The sequence below is a fragment of the Centroberyx affinis genome, unplaced genomic scaffold (genome assembly GCF_046629955.1).
Source record: "Centroberyx affinis isolate AG114_WGS23_722 - 3 ecotype Tasmania unplaced genomic scaffold, CSIRO-AGI_Caff_v1 ptg008215l_1, whole genome shotgun sequence".
NCBI classification, from domain to species: Eukaryota; Metazoa; Chordata; class Actinopteri; order Beryciformes; family Berycidae; genus Centroberyx; species Centroberyx affinis.
Genome location: NW_027284085.1, coordinates 10,655 through 17,500, shown reverse-complemented (window position 1 = coordinate 17,500; position 6,846 = coordinate 10,655). Strand labels below are relative to the sequence as shown.

General features: G+C 46.2%; 1 pseudogene; it reads left to right on the top strand.

Annotated features, from left to right (window-relative positions):
- LOC139640034 (intermembrane lipid transfer protein VPS13C-like) overlaps positions 1 to 4,541 on the top strand; it is a 29,641-nt pseudogene extending 25,100 nt beyond the window's left edge.
- Positions 4,542 to 6,846: the final 2,305 nt, after the last annotated feature.

Genomic DNA, 6,846 nt, shown 5'->3' with positions numbered 1-6,846 from the left:
CTCTCTCTCTGTCTCTCTCTTCTCTCTCTCTCCCTCCTCTCTCTCTCTGTCTCTCTCTCTCTCTCTCCTTCCTCTCTCTCTCTCTCTCTCCTCTATCTCTCTCTGTCTCTCTCTCTCTCTCTCTCTCTCCTGCAGGCCGACTCGGCCGGTCCGAGCTTCCAGACTCTGTTCGACAACACAGAGCAAACACTGAAGGTAGGTGATGGTGCATGCTTTCCTGTTTCCATAGCAACAGATGAGGGGGTCAACATGTTTGTTGACTGTACTGAGCTTTATGAGACTGTTTCATGCTGATGGACCATAAAGAAGCTTCAGTCCATGTTGGCTTCACCTTGATGAGGGAGACGAGTCTGATCTGATGAAATAATCTTTATTTTTACAAAAGATTCGTTCTTCGTTAATCTGCTGCTCATTTATTAAACACATTTCCTCCACAATCGTTTTGGTACGACACCGGAAAAAAATCTTCTGCCGCACAGGAAGTGATGCGTTTTACGTTTCCGGTTTGTATGGAATAACAGAAGAAGAAGAACTGGGTCGTTAGCATGAGCAGCGATAGACTGAACAGACAGAGAGAAGAGAAACTCAAACTGCAGCAACAGGAAATCCATGAAAAAGTGTCCAGTTTCAGTTCAGTTCAGTCCAGTTCAGTTCAGTTCAGATCAAATGTTTGTTGCCCCATAAGAAAACGACAGGATTTAAATAAAACCTGTAACAAACCGTACTTCACCTTCATCTTCCAAGACAAACACACATCAGTCCAGACCAGAGTTGGAGTCAGCAAAATACAGAGTCTAAGCCCCTCCCCTTTCTCTGTCCACCATGGGACCTTATTTCAGAAATAATATGTACGGTAGTCAACGGTGAGAGACAAATAATTGTTTGATCCTGTTTGAATTGTGCCATGAATTACACATATGATGTTTTGTCAATTTAAAAGATAATTTAGCAAGTGAAGAAAGTGTCAGTTTGTGGTAAAACAGTAAAGTAAAGTTTAGTTTAGTGTTTCAGGCTCAGTGAACTACATCTCTGTCTCACCGACACCAACATGAAGGAAACAGGAAACACACAGCATGGTGTTAACGTTAGCCCCCACTGTACTGAAACTATCCTGAAGCAGTTTAAACCCGTTCTTCCTGTCTACCTTCCAGGTTGTGTTTAATACTCCTGCTGTCTGAGAGGGACTGAGCTTCAGGCTCTGGGAGCTTGTGGAGAGAGAAAGTTATGATGTCACTTACGACACTTTTGGGTGTGTCGTCTTTCTAATTATGTATTTTCACAGTCTGATACTTCAGTTTTACCACAAACTGACACTTTCTTCACTTGCAAAATTATCTTTTAAATTGACAAAACATCATATGTGTAATTCATGGCACAATTCAAACGGGATCAAACAATTATTTGTCTCTCGCCGTTGACTACTGTACAGATTTTTTCCGAAATAAGGTCCCATGGGGGACAGAGGAAGGGGAGGGGCTTAGGCTCTCTATAAGGAAAATGCTGCATGTTTTACTTAATGAGCTCATTGTAGTTAAAGAGCCAGACAGGTTTCATCCAGAGAGCTGCAGCTCTGCTGTGTTCAGACTGACTGACGCTCTGCTGCTCACATCAGGCTGAAAGATGTTTTATGGCTTAGGAAGGTGAGCGTCATGTTCACCTGGAGGAGCTGTGATGAAGAGTGTGATGAAGTGTGTGATGAAGAGTGTGATGAAGTGTGTGATGAAGAGTGTGATGAAGAGTGTGGGCGCTGCAGGAGGCTGTGTGGCAGTGGGTGTGTCATCTGTCTTTAAGTAAAATCATTAGTTTCTTCTTCACGGTCCTAAATGTGACACATCAGAGGCTGTGGGACGGTTAGTTGAGCTAAATAGTGAATCTTTGAATTGAATGGAAGCTTGACTCTCCAGTCTGGACTCTTCATCGCTGGCCTTAAACTGACAATAAACTGTTTTGTTGTTTTTGTTCAGCAGCAGCGGGGACAAACCTCCAGACTGTCTGTCTGCTTTTATAAGTTTTCTTTCTTCACGCTGCTCCTTCTCCTTTTCAACCAGCTGTTGAATTTTGTTCCTTCACTTGTTAAATGTGAAGGAACTGTTTTCAGTTTAGTTTCATGGAAAACTGAACTGAACTAAAGCATTTCTTAGCACCTGTACTCTGTCACCAGTTTTCATGGTATGAGTGCAAAGGATTCTGGGGCTTTTGTTGGCTGTTAGACAGAGATCAGGAGAGGTTGGACCTGGTTGGACCTGGTTTGGCCTGGTTAGACCTGGTTGGACCTTATTAGACCTGGTTGGACCTTGTTAGATCTGGTTGGACCTTGTTAGACCTGGTTGGACCTCGTTAGACCTGCTTTGGCCTTGTTAGACCTGGTTGAACCTGGTTGGACCTGGTTGGACCTGGTTAGACCTGGTTGGACCTGGTTGGACCTGGTTGGACCTTGTTAGACCTGGTTGGACCTTGTTAGACCTGGTTGGACCTTGTTAGACCTTGTTAGACCTGGTTGGACCTTGTTAGACCTTGTTAGACCTGGTTGGACCTCATTAGACCTGGTGTGGCCTTGTTAGACCTGGTTAGACCTTATTAGACCTGGTTGGACCTTGTTAGATCTGGTTGGACCTCGTTAGATCTGGTTGGACCTCGTTAGACCTGGTTGGACCTCGTTAGACCTGGTTTGGCCTTGTTAGACCTGGTTAGACCTGGTTAGACCTTGTTAGACCTGGTTGGACCTTGTTAGACCTGGTTGGACCTTGTTAGACCTGGTTGGACCTTGTTAGATCTGGTTGGACCTCGTTAGACCTGGTTGGACCTCGTTAGACCTGGATTAGCCTTGTTAGACCTGATTAGATCTTGTTAGACCTGGTTGGACCTTGTTAGACCTTGTTAGACCTGGTTGGACCTTGTTAGACCTGGTTGGACCTTGTTGGACCTGGTTGGACCTTGTTGGACCTGGTTGGAGCTGGTTAGACCTGCTTGGACCTGGTTAGACCTGGTTGTGGTGTGTGTTCCCAGGTGGAGTTCTCCTCCCTGGACTTCCTGCTCCACACCAGAGCCTTGCTCTCCACCATCAGCTTCCTCAGCAGCGCCGTGCCGCCGCAGCTCGCCGCGTCCCGGGACAGAGACGCCAAGAGGCAGGTGGGCCGGGCCGGGCCGGGCCGGACAGGTGAGACCGGACCGGACCGGACCGGACTCCTCACACTTTAATAATTGATAAATGTGATGAATACTCATCATTATAATGTGACATCATCATCATAACGTGACTCATCATCATAATGTGACATCATCATTATAACGTGACATCATCATTATAACGTGACATCATCATCATAACGTGACATCATCATAACGTGACTCATCATCATAATGTGACATCATCATTATAACGTGACATCATCATAATGTGACTCATCATCATAATGTGACATCATCATTATAACGTGACATCATCATTATAACGTGACATCATCATCATAACGTGACTCATCATCATAATGTGACATCATCATTATAACGTGACATCATCATTATAATGTGACATCATCATCATAACGTGACTCATCATCATTATAACGTGACATCATCATTATAATGTGACATCATCATCATAACGTGACTCATCATCATAATGTGACATCATCATTATAACGTGACATCATCATCATAACGTGACTCATCATCATAATGTGACATCATCATTATAACGTGACATCATCATTATAATGTGACATCATCATCATAACGTGACTCATCATCATAATGTGACATCATCATCATAACGTGACTCATCATCATAACGTGACATCATCATTATAAAGTGACATCATCATCATAATGTGACATCATCTCTCTGCAGTGACTAAAGGCTCCAGAGACGGAGGCGTCTTCAGCTTCAAGCTGTTCGCCATGCTGGGATGTTTCCATGTGGAAGTCTGTGATGACCGCCGCAGCATCGCTGACATCAGAGTCCAAGGTACAAACTTTATTGTTTTTATTTCTTAACATGATTCACCCAGGGGAGCTCGGTGACCGCAGTCCGCTCCTGGTGGCCGCTGAGCCTCCGGAGCGGTCCGGGGGTCGGTGCCTTGCTCATGGGCTCCTCGGTGGCAGCTGAGATGGCAGATGAGTTTTCTCATGTGGTTTACTGCAGTGAGTCTCAACCTTTTTCATATCAAGGACCCTAATTTAGTCCACATTAGAGCCACGGACCCCCATTTGATGAGATTTTGTCTCTCGGACCCAAATCTGAGAATGTTTTTATTGTCAGATGTGATTTTGTCCAGAACTCCATGACTGTCTGTAATTTAGGTAGAGAGAGAACAGAGAAACTATGATCACAACAGTCATTCTTCTACATTCTCTAACTGAAATAAATGAAATAATGCTGAAGTTTAACAATTCATCATTTGGCTGGGGACCCCCTGGAACCCCCTCAAGGACCCCCGGTGGTCCTCGGACCCCACGTTGAGCACCGCTGGTTTACAGCACTCACATGGTGGATTTTGAATGAACACAGACCTCTGCTCCAGGTATCGACGCCTCGGTCCTGGTCCAGTCTAAGGAGACGGAGGTTTTCGCTCGGCTCAGAGACATCGTGGTCACAGACGTCGACCCTAAAACCGTCCACAAGAAGGTCTGAACCTGTCGGATTAACAAATCCATCTCTTCATATTCATTTGATCAGAAATTGTATTGTTCCAAAGTTAGATGTTGATCATATTTATTATTATTATTATTATCAGTATTGCTTTCATCTGTGCTCTTACCTGTTGTAGTTGAGAGAATAAGAAACAGATTACTCTTAGTAGTAGTATTGACAGTAGAATCAGTAGCTGTAGTAGTGTTAATATGATTCTATGAGATGATAAACTGCTTCTCTCCTCCTCTCCTCTCCTCCTCTCCTCTCCTCCACTCTCCTCTCCTCTCCTCTCCTCTCCTCTCCTCTCCTCTCCTCTCCTCTCCTCTCCTCCACTCTCCTCTCCTCTCCTCTCCTCTCTCCTCCTCCACTCTCCTCTCCTCTCCTCTCCTCTCTCCTCCTCCACTCCTCTCCACTCCACTCCTCTCCTCTCCTCTCCTCTCCTCTCCTCTCCTCTCCTCCTCCTCCTCCTCTCCTCTCCTCTCCTCTCCTCTCCTCTCCTCTCCTCACCTCACCTCACCTCACCTCTCCTCTCCTCTCCTCCACTCTCCTCTCCTCTCCTCTCCTCTCCTCTCCTCTCCTCTCCTCTCCTCTCCTCTCCTCTCCTCTCCTCTCCTCTCCTCCACTCTCCTCTCCTCTCCTCCACTCTCCTCTCCTCTCCTCTCCTCTCCTCTCCTCTCCCCTCCTCTCCTCCTCCACTCCTCTCCACTCCACTCCTCTCCTCTCCTCTCCTCTCCTCTCCTCTCCTCTCCTCCTCCTCCTCTCCTCTCCTCACCTCACCTCTCCTCTCCTCTCCTCTCCTCTCCCCTCCTCCTCTCCTCTCTCCCCTCCTGTCCTCTCCTCTCCTCTCCTCTCCTCTCTCCTCTTCCTCTCCTCTCCTCTCCTCTCCTCTCCTCTCCTCTCCTCTCCTCTCCTCTCCTCTCCTCTCCTCTCCTCTCCTCTCCTCTCCTCTCCTCTCTCCTCCCCTCCTCTCCTCCTCTCCTCCTCTCCTCCTCCTCCAGGCGGTGTCCATCATGGGTGAGGAGGTGTTCAGCTTCAAGTTGTCTCTGTTTCCCGGGGCGACGGAGGGGCGGGGCTACAGAGACACGTCCCAGGTGGACGGGAAGGTGACCCTGCGTCTGGGCTGCATCAGGATCCTCTACCTGCACAAGTTCCTCATGTCGCTGCTGGTGAGACCGACCAATCAGAGACTCTCTTACTGACCGGGGAGTTTAGTCTTGTTTTGTGTCCTGATACAGCTCCCTAGTCTGTGATGGTTTCAAAACATCATTATTGATTGTATGGAGTGAATATATACTGCAAATACTGTTTACACATATTTTCTAAGATTCACAAATTTGAATAAAGTTTTGTGAAGTTACAAAAATTCAGAATTTTGTTTTCTGTTCACAAATCTTCAGTCATGAGTGTAGTTTGTTTTTTTCACTTCACAAAACTTTATTCACATCGGTAAATCTTAGGAAACGTAAACAGTATTTGCACTTTATTCACTACAGAGACACTGAGCTGACCTGTGAGGCATTTTGTATGTTAGTGTCTGTTTGTGTTAGCTGTCCTTCCTGTCTGTCCTGCAGTTTAGCTTCACATGGTCCATGTTCTCATGTTGTTAGATGTATCTGAACAGAAGCTTGTTGATCTCTTTGGTACGCTAAGCAAACTTTAAAACCGGTCTCCGACCTGAGCCGGTCTGAACTGAATGTCGAAGCTGCGTTTCCGTATGGGAGCACCTGTTTCTGTCTGCATGGTTTCTGTCTCTAAAGTTGCACTCTTCTTCTCTTTCATTTTTTCTCTAAATCTGTCTTGTTCTTTCTAGGCTTCTTTTAGCTATCAGTATCCATCAGCTGATGAGGTACAGGTGATGGCATGCAGCTCTGATCTGCATTAAACCCTTTTGCTTTGCAGCTTCTCTCACTCAGCGGCTCCACTGCACCTCCCACCACATCTAACAGCTGCTGTAGGGACTGACAGGTTCACCCTGGTCCTGGACCTGAAGTGTGATGTTTAGTCCTGGACCAGGCTTAATCTGGAATCAGTAATCTTAATTAAAAGACGTCAGGACTGTCGAACCCCGTCGACCCGGTGGGCCTGTGTGACGCTTCACATCTGAAGGAAGGAAGGCAGACTGCAGGATTTACAGCAAAAGCAAATTTTATCACTTTGTCAGATGCAGAAACTTCAGAGTCTCTGCTGTCACATGATTTTGTAGTTTGCACCGA